This window comes from Cimex lectularius, unplaced genomic scaffold (assembly GCF_000648675.2).
Source record: "Cimex lectularius strain Harlan isolate CLEC.00 unplaced genomic scaffold, Clec_2.1 scaffold98, whole genome shotgun sequence".
NCBI lineage: Eukaryota > Metazoa > Arthropoda > Insecta > Hemiptera > Cimicidae > Cimex > Cimex lectularius.
The window spans coordinates 1,886,728-1,905,638 of record NW_019392897.1 but is presented as its reverse complement, the minus strand read 5'-3'; the positions used below and the strand labels follow the sequence as shown (position 1 = coordinate 1,905,638).

The 18,911-nt window shown below is 36.5% G+C and overlaps 1 protein-coding gene across 1 annotated transcript in view; it reads left to right on the top strand.

Annotated features, from left to right (window-relative positions):
* Positions 1 to 18,911, top strand: part of LOC106664212 (sn1-specific diacylglycerol lipase beta-like) — a 115,611-nt gene that overhangs the window by 55,988 nt on the left and 40,712 nt on the right. The window contains exon 2 of the mRNA XM_014389701.2: positions 7,926 to 7,996. The gene's annotated coding sequence lies outside the window, so the exon portion shown is untranslated. The remainder of the gene's footprint in view (positions 1 to 7,925; positions 7,997 to 18,911) is intronic.

The following is an 18,911-nucleotide window of genomic DNA, read 5'->3' as shown; positions in this document are numbered from 1 at the left end:
GTCGTGAGTTTTAAAGACAGGAGTACTACTAGGGAATATTGTTTCATGGGTTTTGTTTTGGAGTGTAAAAATAACATGGGTGCATTTGCTTTCATTTCCCTTAGCATGCAATAATTCGGCTAATTGCAACGCGTGTGCCTGGAGCTCCGCCGAAATAACTGCGGGATGAGGATCAAAGCATTGTCGGTAAAGGAAGCAAAAGAAGTAAGTGAAGGGTGTAGTTGGGATATCTGAGACGTGTAGATGAGTTATAGCATTGGTCCGAGAACAGTACCTTTGCTCAGAAGGCAATATTTGAAAGGATACGTTTTGGTTTGTTTTCATGGTACGATCAAACTCCTGAAATATTGATGTATCTTGACAGAACCCATACAGTATTGTTTATGCTCAAGGCATGAGTTGATGGACGCGAAGTTGTGTATTGTTCATATGGAAAGCTGAACTGATGATCCTGGAGAAAGTTGAGGGAATTAGAGACGGTTTAGTGTAGGGATCAATCGTTTGGGAAGAAAGGAAATAAGCTTATTGAACGGAAGGGAGAAAGTTTATTTATGGGTTTGCCAGGTTTTGGGAAAAGGATAGGTAGTTTATTAATGAAACAAAAATCTTCCAGGAAAACCATTAGCACCATTGAAACCATTAATCGGACACAATATTTTAAGAGCAAAAATGGGAAAACTCCATCCTACCATTGCGTTAAAACAACGGCTATTATTTAAATCGTGAGATTTCCTCCTGTGCTCTGTGGAGTGATGAATTTGTAATTAAACAGTTTCCGGATCAAGGTATGGTATTAAAGAAAAACGTAACTTTAGTTGGGAATGTTACGACTGAGTCGGTCTTCAATGGAAATTTGAGAACTCCTGTAAAAAATTGAAATATGTCAATCAGTAGATATGTTTAAGATTGTTTTGCCATGATGACCTAAAAATAAGTCGAAAGCTTGGTAGTAACCACTGAATTTGCTTTTTTCTTCAAGACCATACCTTGATCCAGAGTGTTCGTGAGTGAAAAAGTGGTCGATACTTCTAACACTGAAAACATTAATTAGTTTACATCTTGGTCTGCCCATCCTTGCGTTTCTGCAGTCGACCACCTTTTTTAGTTGTGAGGGATATAAGCAGGTTTTGATTTTCACCAACCGGTTGAGGTGTGAGTTGCGAGTTGGAGTATTGATGTATTCGTCTATTTCAACTAGATCCCAGTTAGATAGTCCAGAAATGGTACGCAATATATAAAAAGAAACTTTTTGAAATTAGTAAAGCATCGAAAATACAAAAAAAAACCTTGAAAAAGTAGGTGTTTTAACCGGTTTTTAAATTTTCACCTTCCGGCTAAGTTGTTAGTTTCGAATTTGAGAACTGATGTGATCGACCATATCAACTAGATCTCATGTACCGGCCGCACAGGCACAGTCTATATAGAGCAGACCAAACTAGTCCAAAAATTAGTAAAAAAATTGACGAATTCATCTCAGATTTGGTCATTATCCATCAATTTAGGCTAACTATCCTCGCTGTATTGGTCTGTGACCCGAATCCCAACCTGGGGCTGGGGATGCGGGCCTAGATCGAGGATCAAATTGCTGGTTATCCTTTAGATTGGTTAATTCTTCTTTAACAATCTTTGGTAAAAATGAAAAAGGCTTAATTGAAGTTAAATCATAATATATTACAATTAATTAAGGTTTTTAGTTGAGATAAAAAAGTCAATGGCACGAGCGGGATTCGAACCTACGATCTTCGGCTTGATACGCCGCTGCTCTACCACTTGAGCTATCGTGACCTCGATCCACTCGGACACCAACTTCCCATCTCAACAATTTTCCCTCCTTTTTGCCATTTTTCAAATGGCCTTTTTGCCTTAATTAATTGTAATATATTAATTGGTCAAGCGGACCACGAAATTAGTGAATTAAATCATAATGTGGTTGTTGGCTGTCCGGACGGCCAGACCTCGCCTTATCAAGATAAGTAGTAAGTCAACCCAGTATGGCCCATTCCAAATCGGATATGAATCTCTTTTATGAATGAAATACTCAGAGGGCCACAGACGATAATATTTGTTGTGAAACCTTCCAGTAAACTTCATATTCATTACATCATTATTTCTAAAAGATATATTTTATTTAAATAAGAAACATACGACCAATAATGAAAGTGTACATGAAAAAAATCATATCCGATGATATAGATTGAAATAACTTGAATATGCTTCATGCATATTGCCACTCCTAAGTCCCGTTCACATTCCATTTTATTATTTTAAGCTCGAAATATTCAAGAGCTTTAGGGTTGAAAATTTGCTATGTATTTTATAAAAATTTCCTTTTTCAGGTTAGCTAAAGGGTTGATTTTTTATAAAATGATTGTTAAATAGTCCGTTAAAGTACAACCCTAGCCATAAACTAAATAATATCATTCTTGATATTTAAAAAACATATTGAATATTTTAACATTTTATTCATGAGAAAAAAGGTAATTTACTTATTCTACTTTTCTGCACAGGACATCAGATATGCGACAACCTCGAAGGTAAAAGAAAAAATCAATGAAACTGAATGTTCTCAATCGTTTTCGTGAATTGTTTTATATAAGAATACAAGCCAGGGAATTGTTTTATGCAAATTTAATGTTGGCGAACATTGTTATTTTTTTCAAATGTCCATTGCCTAGGCATGTTTAAAGACATGATGCTTTGTATATTTATGGAATACAACTTATCTTTTCTCCAAATTCCTTTGTTATCGTAATAGCATATTGCCAAAACATTTAGAGGAAAGATAAACTTGCCTAACCCACTTATTATCGGATTTAAGAGCTTTTCGAGAAAGGATTAGCGTTTTCTGACCTCTTGGTTTTTATCGTTGTGGAACGGTTAAAAATCACTGTTGTACGTCCTTAAAATGTCTTTCTATAATTAGTGAGCGGCCGATTTTCCAGTGTGCCGAATGAAAGAGGTATCCTATTGTCGTCAGTTCCCCTAAAATAGGACCCGGGTTTGTTTGCCGTCTATTTTGTCCTACCAGGTCGGAAAGTGTTTATAAACATCCGAATTCTAGCCACCTAAGAAAACAAAACGACAATTGACTAATTTTTGAATTAATTTTAAAAAATAATATAATTATTATGTGTAGTAAACTTCTGAAGTTGTGTTGGCGAGCCTGTACCATGTTCTGTAGAAAAAAGTAAATTATGGCCAGGAACTGGAAATGTGTAAGTCTAGGAATGGTTTTGAGAGTGACCATGGCAATTTACTTTTTAAAAAAGATATTTCTACTTACAGAAGTGCAAGTGTTAATTACTCATCATCACGCAGAAGATACAAATAACTACACTAGAACATTCCTACAATTCACATCGAGAGACGTGTTTGTATTTTCATGATGATGCGTATTTATTGCTCGAAACCCGGATAGCTGCCTTAAACCTTTGTGAGAAGAGCTATCTTTTCCGAAACGTGTAAGCCTAGTCACGATTTTTTGTATAAAACTTTGTAATTAAAAAATTGCTCATTCACGTCATTTTTTTATTTACGAGAAATAATAATAATGTCGGATATACGACGTATAGATATTATAAATAGGACGTTTCTATGAAATCGGGAGTCCAAAAAGTATACAAATCAGAATGGTAGCAAATGACTAATTATGCTGAACCACGGTAAGCAGATCACTTTTATTCTAAAAGTAATCTTGAATTAGTCTTACATATTTGACCGAAAATCACCTCTGTCCTTTTCTCTACGATATGGACTTTTTAAAGAATCTTTTTTAAAAATAATTTTATGTCTAAGACCAACTTCAGCATCCAGTCATTACTCCACTATAGGAAAACTGACAGTTTTCCAGTCTAGGTAGTCATAGCATGTCTTTAAATTCTACAGAATAAAAAGAAGTTGCAGGTGGGTCTGGATGAAAATAATAGCCTATTCACCTCATAAATATAAGGACGAACCATGATACACCCCGTATAATTCATTAAAGCACTGAGTAATTAGGTTCTGTAGTGTAAACATTGGTTTGGGAGCGTTGTGCTATGGACAGTGGTTTTTTGAGGAGAGTTTTACAGAAAACTCAGGCAAACAAGAAACTACTACATAGTACAAAAATGACCAACAATGAACATACTTAAAAAGATAGAAATACACAAACATAACACATCTAAAACTCATAAACAAGCAAATTAGCTTACCAACAAATTAATTCACACACATCATTTCAATTCCAAACAATATACCAATTAAAAAGAGTATGATCTATCAAAATCACCGACAAACAAAAATAACTCCGTAAAAAAATTATACCTCTCCGAAATAACACTGAAGATGGCGAAATGCAGAAACACGTCTGACAGACACAACGAGGATATGCAAGTGGATACACACTTCTTGTCTTGTGCTCGTTTTTTCATGTCACCAATTTCCCATCACTGCAATGACTAGGTTAAGTGGGATAACGTAATGGTTGGTAAGGTAAGGTTAGGTTAGCGTTAGGGTTAGGTTAGGTAGGGTTAGGTGAAGTTAGGGACTGGTTAAGATTAAGACGGGTTAGGTATGTATAATTTGATCCTTATAGATCCTGCCTATCCTCGCTCGTTTAAACGGTCGTAACTTAACAGTTTCATCACCCCGCAGGCCACAAGATGAAATCTCACGCTTTAGGTTAGATAAGGTTAGAGTTAGGGTGGGTTAGATTAGGTTTGGTAGGGTTGGGTTAGGGACTTGTTAGGTTGCATATCCATGCTTCATTGTTTTTTCGTGAAGTTGGGAATATAGGCGAGTGCGAAGCGCGAATTTTAATGTGAAAATAAGTAATTCTTAAATTCGTAGTTATTTTGTAGTCAGTTATTTCCCATCGTACTTGGGTCTTTTCATATCCTCTCCTTTTTAATTGTTTTGTCCTCCAGGCCAAAGCATTCCTAGGGCTGCTGTTGCTTGAAATGATAGATACACAAAATTGCACTGGGCCAAGCCTTAATTTGTGGCGAGTACGTCCAATTTTTTTCCACATAACGCTATCTTGCGGTTGATTTCAATTTGCCTTAGGACAAGTTCATCGACAAGTTATGAAAAGTTGAAGATTCGAACAAGTCCCCAGAAGAAATACGGAGAAAACTGGGATAATTTCAAAACAAAATTTTAAGAAAACCGTTTGTATAAATTGTATAAATAATACTACAATCGAACTTTTTGCATTGGATCAGAAAAAACTTTATAAAGTGTTAAAAAATTATTATTGCATTTATTAAAAGTTTAAAGTAGTTTAAGGGTGGATAAAAAAGGGCTTTGCCAAGTTTTCAATGTTGTAAGAAGAACGTGAATTTAAGTTAAGTATTGCAAACATTTCCGCTGGTTTTAACACAGTTTACAGTTGGTTGATAAGATTTTTATATTTAAATATTATAAAAAATTCACGGTGAATTTGGTTAATGATGTAAAGGCATGACTTGATATTAAGAATCATTCCCGATACGTTAACATTTGAAAACATATTTATGTAAATCCTAAAAAAAATTATGTATAATATTTTATGATGGATGTGTCTTGTTTTGTGAAACAAACTCGAAACTTGGTCTGTCAACGGGATAAAATTAGACTTTAAGCTGTGAATGTAGCATTGAGTGGATAAATTGTTGACTATTAGATCTTAATTGATTAGGTCCGCATAACCTTTTGGTCAGATGAGTTCCGGCATGATGTCTGTCCGTAATAAGAATCATTGTATTTAAATATTTAAAAAATCCGAGAGTTAAGTTGATCGTTCAAACAAATTTCGAGTTAAAACTTTCTAGATCGAACAATAATATTGGCCTAGAAAATCCTATACTTGGTCTTTTATTGTTTCAGTTGATTGGTTTTCATGATGATATGTTTTAACTGAGACTGAATTCCCTGTTTTCAACCAGCCTGCGTTTAAAAGTAATATTGAAAAAATCGCAATGTCGCAATCGGTGTTGTGTCTCAATTGCGCCACTTCTTTTTCTGGTTTCTTCCAGATTCAACTGGCCAGCGGCCCGTTAAATTTGTGACATTAGGACCAATTAGTCACGGAAGAGGCGGCCGCGTAATGAAGAGACGTTACGTGACGGACCCAAAGCAAGGGCCAAGTCCAATGGAAAACAGAAGACACTTTATAACTTTGAATCACGACAAAGAAGTCAAAGCAAAAATAACCTTTCTTGAACATGTAAAATGAATCCGTTACCCGCCCGGGAACGTTTGCGTTTGCCTGAACGAGATTCGATAAATTTCAAACTTCAAATTAAATACTTCAGCAATTGCTATTAGATTTTTTTTTCTAAGCTTTATCCGTCTAAATTTATTTATTTCAATTTCTAACAGTGAAAAACATGTTGCAAAACTTCGATGGTAAAAAATCCTGCGGCGAAGTTCAAAAAGTTTAAGATTATTTTCATTAATTATTCTCTTTACCTAAGGTCTTGATTGTGATGAAAAATTTAGTATCACGAGCGGGATTCGAAGATTTAAGATTATTTTGTAACGACAAAATAAATCAGAGATTACATTCACGAAGGGAAAAGCCATCGACTCTTTAAATAAATAAAAGGACAAGTTTTAGTGACAAAAGTAACAAAATTCTTACACCTGAATTAATTATACAGGAAAAATCATATATAGATTAAAATTAACCGTTATTAAGAGTTAAAGTTAATATGTTGAACTTTTGACCTCCTTTCTTTCGGAAACACTTGTTCTGAGTTAAACTGCAAGGCGAAGACGCTGAGTTGTTTGAAATCAAGCCTGGAGTACGGCAAGGTAGCATCCTAGGCCCCGTGCTGTACTTGCTGTACACAAGTGTCCTACCACGGTAGGAAATTATAACCGAAAACAAACCAATAACACAAGCATTCATGAATGGACAGATACTTGTAAGGTCAAAATAAATTACTAGAAATCCGTTCATGTAAATTTCGCAAATAGAAAGTTTGTAGATAAACCAATCGTCTTCAGTTAACCTTCCCAGAAGGTTAATGTTATTATGCTACCCGAAATGTTATTATATCACCTTATTGCAATACAGAATCTACCCGACTAGCTACCCTCTCTTGAAGACTATCGTTCAAGCCACTCTCGCCATATGAAATCTTATAGTTCGTTTTCATTACAAACTATTTAACTTGATAAATCTACAATAATATATCTGTAAAGTCAGGAAATAGAATTTAACAATTTTTTGCTTTATATATAACAGTACAAAACCCAGTTTGAACGTCGCTTTTGTGATGTAAACAAGCCATAAGAAATGCCATTTATAACAACACTGTCGGCACGATCCTCAATAAAAGAGAATTGTAGTCTCTTGAATTTAGATTCTGATCGGGAAACATACATTTCATCTCCTTTTATAACAGGAATCAACTTGTTAAACTAGATCATTTTGACTATTTTTCCGTCTAACTATAATTTTAATTTATTAAATAGAACGTACCGAATGTACAATTGCAATGAATTGTTAATAGAAACTTTTTTTTTAAACAAATCTTTTCTAATGGATGTAATTGATATTTATTGACATGCTTGATACAACTTTTCAACCTTATACCATATGAATCAATTTTATTCATATTATAAACGAAGGGAAAATTGAAAATTCTACAAAAATGAAATAAAAAACGATCAAGGGCGATGGCTTTTAAATTTAACTTTAAAATCTCTTTAAAAGAAAATCCTCCTGTGAGAAATATCTATTCCATCGAGAGAATTGGCTGATCTCCCCCATTCATTGAGGTAAACATGGCTCATTGACATCAATTTAAATATAATCAGACCGGTCGTTTCATTCAGGGAATATTATTGGAATATTTGTTACGATGGAGTACAACCGATGTATTCGACTATCTTAAAACAGTTTTTTAAATATTTTTAGATGCATTTTGTTTTCAATAAATTTTTGTATTTTACAGGTTCGCAAGAGGAATCGACTTTAAAATGCTGAAGAGTTAGCTGAGACCTACTTGGCTCTTGTCTGACAAAGGTAAAAAATAATTTTTTGTCATAATAATAATAATAATAATAAGTTTATTGCACACAAGAAGAAAAAAGAAAAATTACATATAATTCAAACAAGAAAATAAACTTAATACGGCAAGGTAACCGTCTGCCGGTGACTAATCCTATAAAATAAACGTACAAATGCAGTAAACTAAGTCTATGCTAAGTGTAACATCTATAACAAAATACCAAATCAAAAGTACACAAAACTGAGAATTAAAAATCAATGAGCGGAGCTGAGACCGGAGAAACAGAAACAGCAAATATCAAGGGAAAGAGCGGGGGCAAAGAAATTGGGAGTAAAAGAGAAGAAGAGAGAAGAATTACTAATTAAATTCGTTTACTATTAGCCTTCGATAGGCCCAGGCCGCTTTAGCATAATTCACCAAGTCTGTCCAATCTGGTCCGTTGAGCAATCTGATGCATCTGTCCATTGATACGGTTCTTTCGCCGAACGCAGATAAACGGTAGGGGGACAGAATGGGGCATTCCGCGACAAAGTGGTATATGTCTTCCTTCACCCGGTAATTACATAACTCACACTCCTGTTGGGTGAGGAGATCATACGGCTTATGTCGTAGGTTCAGCAATTCTCCCCTCAGTTTCAGGATCCAACGTATGTCTGTAATTTTCTTATTTGTCTTTTGGTCCCCAACCAAGCTGGCACATCTGACTCCGTGATCCAGCATCCTATATATACGGTATCGACGGGAAGCCTGCACTCTCTCTATGTTGCTCACCATAAAACTATCTTTCAGCCGACTAATATCGTAATTGACTGGAGTTGAAGAGAGAGAGCCTTACTCTCGGGTTGCGAAAAGGACAAACCCACTCCCACCCTGTCCGCCAGTCTACCCCAGTCAGCAGCCCAAGATATCCCCAGCCTGATGATCTCTTCAGCCACCGTACGGGGGAATCTGGAGTGGTCCATTCGGAGCACCTTAACCAAATAACGACCATTCAAAGTCAACGTGAATAGAAAGACTGGGTGAAGGCCGGTTTCAATGTGCAGTATGTAAACTGGAGTGTAGTTTGGGAGACTGAACAGTTTTCGTATGAAGAACCATAGCACCCTCTCCACCTCCACGAATTCCTCTGATCCCCATACTTGTGCAGCATAGCACTGAATTGAGCGTGAGACCGCGTTAAAGATATGCAGCTTAGCCTTTAGCGGGATCTGGAGCTGCATCATTGCACCTCTCCAAACAGAATTAAGGGCAAACTTGGCCGAACTCGATTTCTCCGAGAAGTGGGGTTTCCAAGAAAGTGAGAAGTCAGTTGTACTCCTAGGTATGTATAACGATTTACCACTTCTATATCCTGACCTTTGTATTTCCAACGCTCTTTAGAGCCAAGCCTACCTCCCCTGCGGAAAACAACTATCTTCGACTTTTCCAGATTTACCCTAAGATTCCACGTATCACAGTATGTATTCCTCTAGTTTGGTAATATTCTTTTGTAAGCCACGTGGATTGTCAGCAAGAATTACGATGTCGTCAGCGTACATAAGTGCTTTTATGTCTTTGCCTCCCACTGACACTCCCGTCACCAATGTATCCTCAAAATCGTTCAAAAATAACGCAAATAGGAGAGGGCTTAATAGACAGCCTTGCCTTACACCACTCCCAACTTTAAAGGCTTCTGTTCTTCCAAACGGTGTCCACACTGGCGACGTTGATTCAGAATACAAGTTTCGTATGATCGCTATGAAACGAGAAGATATACCTATATTAAACAGTTTTAGAAACAACGCATCCCCATCTACCGTATCAAAAGCAGCTTTTAAATCAACAAAAAGCGCGTAGAGTTTTCTTCCTTTTCTGTGTAATCGCATTTTGATGATATTAACCAAAACAAATATGCAATCGACCGTCGAATATCCCTTTCTAAAGCCAGCCTGGCACTCTTTGAGGATTTTATTCGATTCGACGAACGACTCCAATCTGTTTAATAGAAGTCCACAGAACAGTTTGCCTATACAGTTCAAAAAGGATAATCCACGGTAGTTTCTGGCCTCATATGCCGATCCCTTTTTAAATAGGGGGAAAATTATAGATTCCTTAAAACTAGAAGGAACATTGTCTGACAAAGTTAAAAAAAAATTTGTCATAATTACTGAAATCTCTATCTATCTATTTCCCTATCTCCTTCTCTTCCTCTCACTCATTCTCTCTCTGTCTGTCAGTCTCTCTCTCTCTCTCTTTCTCTCTCTCTCTCTCACTCTCTCGCCCTCTCTTTCTCTCTCTCTTTCACGATCCCCCTCTTTCTCCATCTCTCTCACTCTATTTCTCTCTCTTTTTCACGTTCCCCCTCTTTCTCCTTCACCCCTCTCTCTCCTTCTCCCCTCTCTCTCCATCGCTCTCTCCCTCTCCCTCCCCCTCTCTCCCTCCCTCTCCTTCTCTCCCTCTCTCTCTTACTCTCTCTCCCTCTCCCTCTCCCTCTCTCCCTCCCTCCCTCTCCTTCTCTCCCTCTCTCTCTCTCACTCTCTCTCTCTCTCTCACTCTCTCTCTCCCTCTCTTTCTCTCTCTCTTTCACGATCCCCTTCTTTCTCCATCTTTCTCTCCCTCTCTTTCTCCCTCTCTTTCTCCCTCTCTTTCACGATCCCCCTTTCTCCATCTCTTTCTCCCTCTCTTTCTCTCTCTCTTTCACGTTCCCCCTCTTTCTCCTTCTCCCCTCTCTCTCTCCATCNATGTATATATGTATATATGCTTTAGAAATAAAAAAGGCATACGTAGAAATCTTCAAATAATCGATTTTTGGTCTGTTTCGGTGCTAAACTTTTTTCTAATCTTACGTAAGTTTATGCTTTACCTTGTCTTAAGCCACCGATTTGTACAACGGAAATTTTTAGTGACGCAGGAAGAAGCATGTTGCCAGGGAATATAACATTCCCATGACATCTATAAAGGTCTTCTATCGTCAAGAAACAGGAGGGTCAGTAGGCCAGGGTGTAGATCACTATCGTATATGTGGGTGGTTTTATCTTCATTCTTCATACATTAAAGTCAGGCAACGACCTCAACATATCAGAAACGTTCGATTTATGCACTGTAAGGCGAAGATTTTTTTGAAACTGAATTTCAGCCACTGGTTCAGAACATCAGACAAGACAGAAGATCTCGGTTAAGTTTCGATCGGTTTGGGTACGATTTGAGTAAAACTGTTTTTGGACGATTCCAGGTTTTGTCTGAGGTTTTCTGACGTCCGAGGGTGTTTGAAGAAGAACAAGGAGCGAAATACATTTTCACTATGGAAGTGGTAGTAGTTAGGCAGGAATTTCAATGGAAGGTGACTTGATCTTCTTGGATGGTTCCCTTATAACTGAGCGTTATATTAAATTTATGTTAATTTTTTCATTACCGGCGGGTTTATTTTTGTAAATGACAATGCAAGTCGTTTCTGATTATTTGGCACGGGATTTAATTCATTGTTTTGAATGGCTAGCATGTCCAAACACCCCATTGATCATTTATCTGCTTTTAAAAAACCTATAAAAATACATAATATATAAATAATAATCAGAATAAAACTTTGTCGATTTTAATTTTTGCTTTACTAGTTTCACAAATAAATTTAGCTTTATAAGAATGGTAATATAAACTAAACTAGAAGGTAATGGTTTGGTTGAACGTGTTATGGTTGTTTGCGTGTGGATGAACTCACGCAAGACGTTGAACCTGACTTTCACTAATAATGGCATTAATCATGATGGCAAAACATGATCTGACCGCAAACAGGGACCGGGCAAAAATTGATTAGCAATCGGCTTCTGATGTGGAAAAAATTATCCCTTGCAAACGAAAAAATTTAATGAGTGGTGTCACCCGAGAGGTAGTCTTAGCAATATTTTCTCCTAATGGTTTTAAATGGTATTGAAAGCTTTTGAATAGATTCTTTCAATTATATTTTAATAGATTTTTAGTGAAAGAGAAAAAGCGAGGAAATACTTTTCCACGTATAATTGAGTTGTGAAATAAGTAGCCTTCCAGACAGAAAAGATACTTGTGAGAACTTTTTTTAAAAATTTCATTCAATATTTATATTTATTCCCGTGAGGCGAGGACAAAACGCGGCGGAATGGGCGCACAGCCTACTTTTTAATCGCGATAAAAGCGTACCTCATCATCCTTCCTTGTACCAGGCTTGATATTCTAGTAAGCGTATTGTTTTGGACGATGTTTTCTCAGTCCGTAGTAATATATTACAAACCAGACTGCCTTGGCATACCTTTTGGGCCGTGCAGGAAGGACATGTTAATATTGTATAGAAGATTGCGCTCTACCCTTTTTCATTTACCCCGTCGGGAAGAAAAATGCTACCTTAAGATGTTATAAGAGGTACTGAGTGTCCGAATAATGTTGTTTTCACTTTCCTTCTTGATAAATTAAACCACTGACATAGATTTTGTATCAGATTAATTTTACCAACTGCCGTATTAAATCATTTTGAGGAGAATCATATATCAAAGTACCTCTCATTTCAGCCAAAGTACCATTAATTTTATTTATCTTCGAGAATAAATTCGAACTTTTTTAAATCATATTGTAGTAGTTCGTTCGGCTAAAAATGAAAGCACAAAGTAGCTGTCAACTCTTTTATTTGAAAATAAATATGGTGTAATTTTAAAATCGCTCGCTGGCGACTTAACCAAGTTATGTTCACATGCATAGCCCCTCTTAAGAAACTGCTGCAATAACGCGAGAAACAAGTGGGAACTCAATTTTACTTTTAAACATTTGGAGATTGAAGTTTTCCTTATTCTACAATAAGAGGACAAAACCATTTTGAACAAATTTTGTAAGAGACCATATTCACTTGACTAGGCATGACATCTTTGTTAAAGGTTACGTTTTTCACATATCACAAGGTCGAGGTTGATTGAGGAAAATTGAAGGTGATAGTACTTCCTTAATTCAATAAGTAAGAGTAAAACTAAAGGAACAAAGGGGAAAATCATTTAAATACCATTATCCATGAACGTTTATGCTACATAGTCGGTGAGGGTCAAGTAGGCAGCTTTTAAGATACAACAAGCAGGACTTTACAAATAAAAATATTTTTTTAATTTTCTTGGATTTTACTCCACTGTTTGTCCGTCTGGAATTATTAATGATGGCGAAAAGCCGAAACGCGTCTGGCGTTCCAAAACGGCGAGCATAGGCGGACCAAGATTTTACGACGAAAGCTAAAATTCCCAAAGAGCCCGACTACAGTGAATTTTATTTAAAAATTGCAATTAATAATTCTTTTTATCTAAGGTTTGTTTGGTTGAGATGAAAAATTTGAACGGGATTTTCACACGACCTTTTCATCTTAACCACAAAAAAACTAGCACCACAAAGCAAATATAGATTAATTTATTTTAAAAAATCCTCTTGGATTTTATTACACGTGTTGGACTCTCAGGACCTCTTCTTCGGACGATGACGAGCGGGATTCGAACCCACGACCTTTTCATCTTAAGCAAAAAAAAACTTAGATAAAAAACAATTAATTGGAATAATTAATATGACACGTATCGACACTAAGCAAATATGGATTAATTTATTTTAAAAAATCCTCTTGGATTTTACTACACGTGTTGGACTCTCAGGACCTCTTCTTAGGACGATGAAGAAAAGCTGAAATGAACCTTGCATAACAAAACGGCGAGGATAGGCGGACCAAAGATTTTATAATGAAAGCTAAATTTCCCAAAGAGCCCGACCACAGTGAATTTTATTAAAATTTCAATTAATTATTCATTTTATCTAAGGTTGTTTTGGTTGAGATGAAAAATGTGAGCAGGATTCGAACCCACGACCTTTTCATCTTAACCACAAAAAAAACTTAGATAAAAAGAATAATTAATATGGTCGATTATTTATCACCACAAAGCAAATATAGATTAATTTATTTTTAAAAATCCTCTTGGATTTTATTACACGTGTTGAACTCTCAGGACCTCTTCTTAGGACGATGACGAAAAGCTGAAATGAACCTTGCATAACTAAACGGCGAGGATAGGCGGACCAAAGATTTTATAATGCAAGCTAAATTTCCCAAAGAGCCCGACCACAGTGAATTTTATTTAGAAATTTCAATTGATTATTCTTTTTATCTAAGGTTTTTTTGGTTTAGATGAAAAATTTGAGCGGGATTCGAACCCACGACCTTTTCACCTTAACCAAAAAAAATTAGATAAAAAATAAATTAATTGGAATAATTAATATGGACACCTATCAACACAAAGCAAATATGGATTAATTTATTTAAAAAAATCCTCTTGGATTTTACTACACTTGTTGGGCTCTTAGGACGATGACGAAAAGCTGAAATGAACCTTGCATGTCAAATCAGGGAGGATAAGCGGACCAAAGGCTTTAGATAAGAAACTGAATATCTCAAAGTGCCTGTCACTGTGATTTTCATTTTAAATGCTCTTGGACTTCACGTATTGGTCTGTCAGGATTTATTGCTAGGGCGAAGCCAAAAAGCCTAAATGAGCCTGGCAGATCGAAACAGAAAGATTCGCCTGACCACAAACTTTACAAAGGTATATGATTTTACTACATGTGTAAAATCTGAAATGAGTCCGTCGTACCAAAAGAGCAAGGATCGATGCACCCAAAACCACGACAACAGTAAATTTTTGTTGAACGTTTTCAATAATACTCGTGGAACGGATATACGATAACAGCGAGAACAGGCGGACCAAAAGTATCGGTTCATCAACTGCATACGTCAAGAATAAACCTCGTCAGTTATAAACAATTTTTTTTAAACTTTTTATGTGTTTTTTACAACTGCATTCTTCGACGCAACAAGTAAAACGGAAAATATTTACATATAAACGTATTAACGGTAGCATGAAAGCTTGAACAGTGCCATCCAGTGATGGTAGCCGTTAGTAAATCAATACGATGTACTCCGTCGTAGGAGACCGATGTCCTGTAATGCTACCCGACACAAATCCAAACTCCGATTTTCCATAAGGTTGCATTACCCCCGTGCACATCTACCCGATGCTATGCCACGCTAACCTACCCGACGCTCTGCGATCCCCACTGTCCAGATTTTCGTCGGGTCGCATCGAGTACAGTCGAAGACAAAAGAACCGGACACTCATATTTTTATTCAAACTACATGTATTATTGTCGTTATATTAATTACAACATACTTATTTTAATATAAACCAAATTAACTGTGATTAAAAATTAATTAGTTTTTATTTAAAAAATTAATTTTAATGGTTTGGTAGAAAATTAATCAAAACACCGGAATACGATTTTTTGATATAATGAATTTAACTAACAATTTATTGTACTCGCTTCGGCGGTACATATACTAAAATTGGAACAATTTATTACACGGTTTTGCTCATAAAATTTAATTAACAATTTATTTCATAGTTTTGCTCGTAAAATTACACCATTTTGTAATGTCGGGTAGCATCAGAACAGGACACTCATATTTTTTGTAGTTTATTTCAAACTAAGTACATGTAATTTTAATGTAAACCAAATTAAACGAGATAAAAAATGCATAAGTTTTTATAAACATTGTTTAATTATGATGGTTAGGAGTAACTTTATTTAAAACAATTAAGTTTAACAAACAATTTATTAGATGGTTGTGCTCATAAAATTTAACTAACAATTTATTACAAGGTTTTGCTCAAAATTGTGCATTAAGAACAAAAGATGCGTTGCGATTGTGATAGTGATTATTGTGATAAACGCTGTGGACTGTACGCGACGTGTGCTTGCGTCGGATAGATGTGCACACCCCACCAAAACGTGGCAAGGCGTCGGGTAGCATCGGGTAAGTGTGTTCCTGGCTTAAAAGGTAGTCGCGGGGCCACCGACGCTTCTGTTGGGATTATTAGGTAATGTGGTGGAGGACAGGTTTTTGACAAAAGGGTTCGGATGATGGGGTAGTTTGAAATGGAACGTTTCGTAGCGGGATTAGGCTAGCTCGTTAATAAAAGGAATGTTTAGGTCTGTATGGATGGTTTGACTGGATGCATAGAAAGGGGCGTTGACTATTGTTCTGAGGATTTTAGATTGAAGGGATCGGATTCGATTGAGGTTGGAACGCTTAGCAGTCCCGTACAGTTCAAGTCCGTATGTCCAAATAGGGGCCAGGAGAGCAATGTAAAGTGTTATTTTGTTTGTTAGTGAGAGTTTTGATCGCCTGTCGAGTAGTCGTTTAAGCATGAAAAATCGTATATTACAGTCTGTGCGCTTAAGTCGTGTGTGGGGGTTCCACGTCAGTCGTTTGTCCAGGTAGAGTCCGAGGTATCGTACATGGTTCGTAATTAGGATGGGAACGTTGGTGAGGTATACTGGAGGGAGTGTTTTCTTGTTTAGCGTAAATATTATGTTCGTTGATTTGGTTTCGTTCATCTTGATTCTCCACCCACGGAGCCAGCATTCTAGGATGTTTAGGTGATTTTGAAGATTACGGGAAGCTGTGATGGGATCTTTATCAGGAGAAAGGATTGAGGTATCATCGGCAAAGGTGAAGATGATAGTGTTAGGTTGCGTAACTAGGTCGGAGATGTAAATTGAATAAAGGAAAGGAGCGAGCACGCTGCCCTGTGGGACACCTGCTAAAATAGGATGGATAGGAGACAATTCATTTTTGTGAGAATAAACAATTTAAACATTAAATTATATTGTGCTGTCCATTAAAAGTAAAATGGCATAAATTAGGCCGAAATTATCTCTGTCCCGACAAAAATCCAATACCAAAACCTCTTTTACGGACTAAAACAGCGAGGATAAACGGACCAAAATGACCGTAAACGACAAAACTATAAGTTCATCACCTTGCACACTTACAGAATAAATCTTACTAATAGCTACAATTTAAATAGTAAAATTTAACGTACTGTCCGTTAAGAGGTAAAATTGCATAAATAGGACCGAAATTATGTTTATAGAGGTGAAACATTCATTAAAACACCTAGTTGTTAAAAGATTGATGACCCATCTTTCGTCCGGATGTACGCGTTTATAAGAAATTAATTTACATTAAAAATTATGAATTGGTCTATTCTACAATTTTATTTTGTTACGTATGTTTATACGCTGACTCCTTCCCGTTTTGCTGGATAATAAAATACTCTTGTAACTCGAAAGCTGTGTGTAGAAACTACCGTGTCACTTCGTTGAAAGTCCTTGAGAAATCAAGTTAGAAGTGATATCGCACTTTTTAAAAAGGAAAAGAATATGTCTGCCGAACGATGCAATTATAATTAAAAAACGCAACCGTGTTTTATCCTGGATTCGATCCGCATTTAGAAACGACCCGAGGTGGATTCTGTCTACGACTATTGACGTCAATTGTGCCTTACACGAAACATTGAGTATTGTAAACATTACACAGTAAAAAATTAATTACAGTAAATTAGAATCACGCGACTCCTACCGCGAGAATTACCGTCCATTTAAATTTTTCTCCTAAAAAACGGTGAGAATGTTCGAAACATTTTCTTCCAGCGTATAGAAAAACTCAAAATTATAACAGCAGATCAGTAAAATAGGCAATTTCCTTTTAATATTTCTACAACTTAGCTGTATGTGGGACTATAACAAAGCCATGCCTGAATCGGTTTGGTCTACCACCAATCTAACAGTTTAACATTTTTTTTTTAATGATCACGTCTGACATACAAAAACAACGAAAAAGGGTGGTCCTGGATGATATGAATAAAACAAAACCCAGCAAAACTTAACCAAATAATCTCACAGTTTGCTATGTTTTATGTTGGGTCATTTTCAATTAACTGACCATAGAATAGACAGACCAGTAAACGACCAAAAAGTTCATCACACCGCAGAAATCGACAAGAATTCTCATATTTTGACATGTTTTTCATTTCGTCTTATTTGATCAAACATGACAGACCAAATCAGCGAGGATAGACGGACCAGGAACTCTCAAAAGGTTCTTTACATCTCAGACAACAATTCTCACAATGTGTGGTGATTAGTGACCGTTAATCGATAATTATTCAGAAATCGTGAGATGCGGTCTGGTGTGATGTAGGTTTCAGAAAAACATTTTCTTTATCTTGCCAATGTTTCGATCTTTATTGAGATCATCTTCAGGGCTCAAAGTGTTTGTCTTCTTTCAACACGACACGCAAGAATGGCACAATTACACAGAAGATAAACACTTTGAGCCCTGAAGATGATCTCAATAAAGATCGAAACGTTGGCAAGATAAAGAAAATGTTTTTCTGAAACCTACATCACACCAGACCGCATCTCACGATTCTGAATAATTAATTCTCACAATTTGACATTGTTCGGTTGTAGTCGACTATGTCTGACAAACAAAACGAACAAGGATTAATCAGACCAGTACACAATCTAAAAATTCATCACCCCACAAGAAATCTCATATTTTGATGTTTGAGGCTATGGTTTATGTGGGATCGTTTCGTGTCATGTCTTACAGACAAAACGAGCAAGGATTACTCAGACTAGTAAACAATGCTCCATCACCCCATAAAACATATCAAGAAATCTCACATTTTGATGTTTTATGGTATGGTTTATGTTGGGTCGTTTCGGATCATGTCTTACAGTATAAGACTTACACACAAAACGAACAAGGAGTTGGCAGACTAATGAACAACCAAAAATTTCATCACCGCAGACTTCAGCAGCAATTCTCATAGTTTGACAAGTCTGCTATTTGGTTTTTCGGTCATGTCTGTCAGATCAAATCAGCGAGGATCAGCGGATGATCAGAAACACCAAAAAAGACCTGCAGAGGCAATAACACAATTTAAAAAGGCAACCTTAATACCAATTTAATAGTACTATAAGAGCGTCGGTGGCCGCAACGGTTCAGGCTGACACGGCGCTCATCACTGGAAATAAAGGTCCCGGGTTCGAATCCTG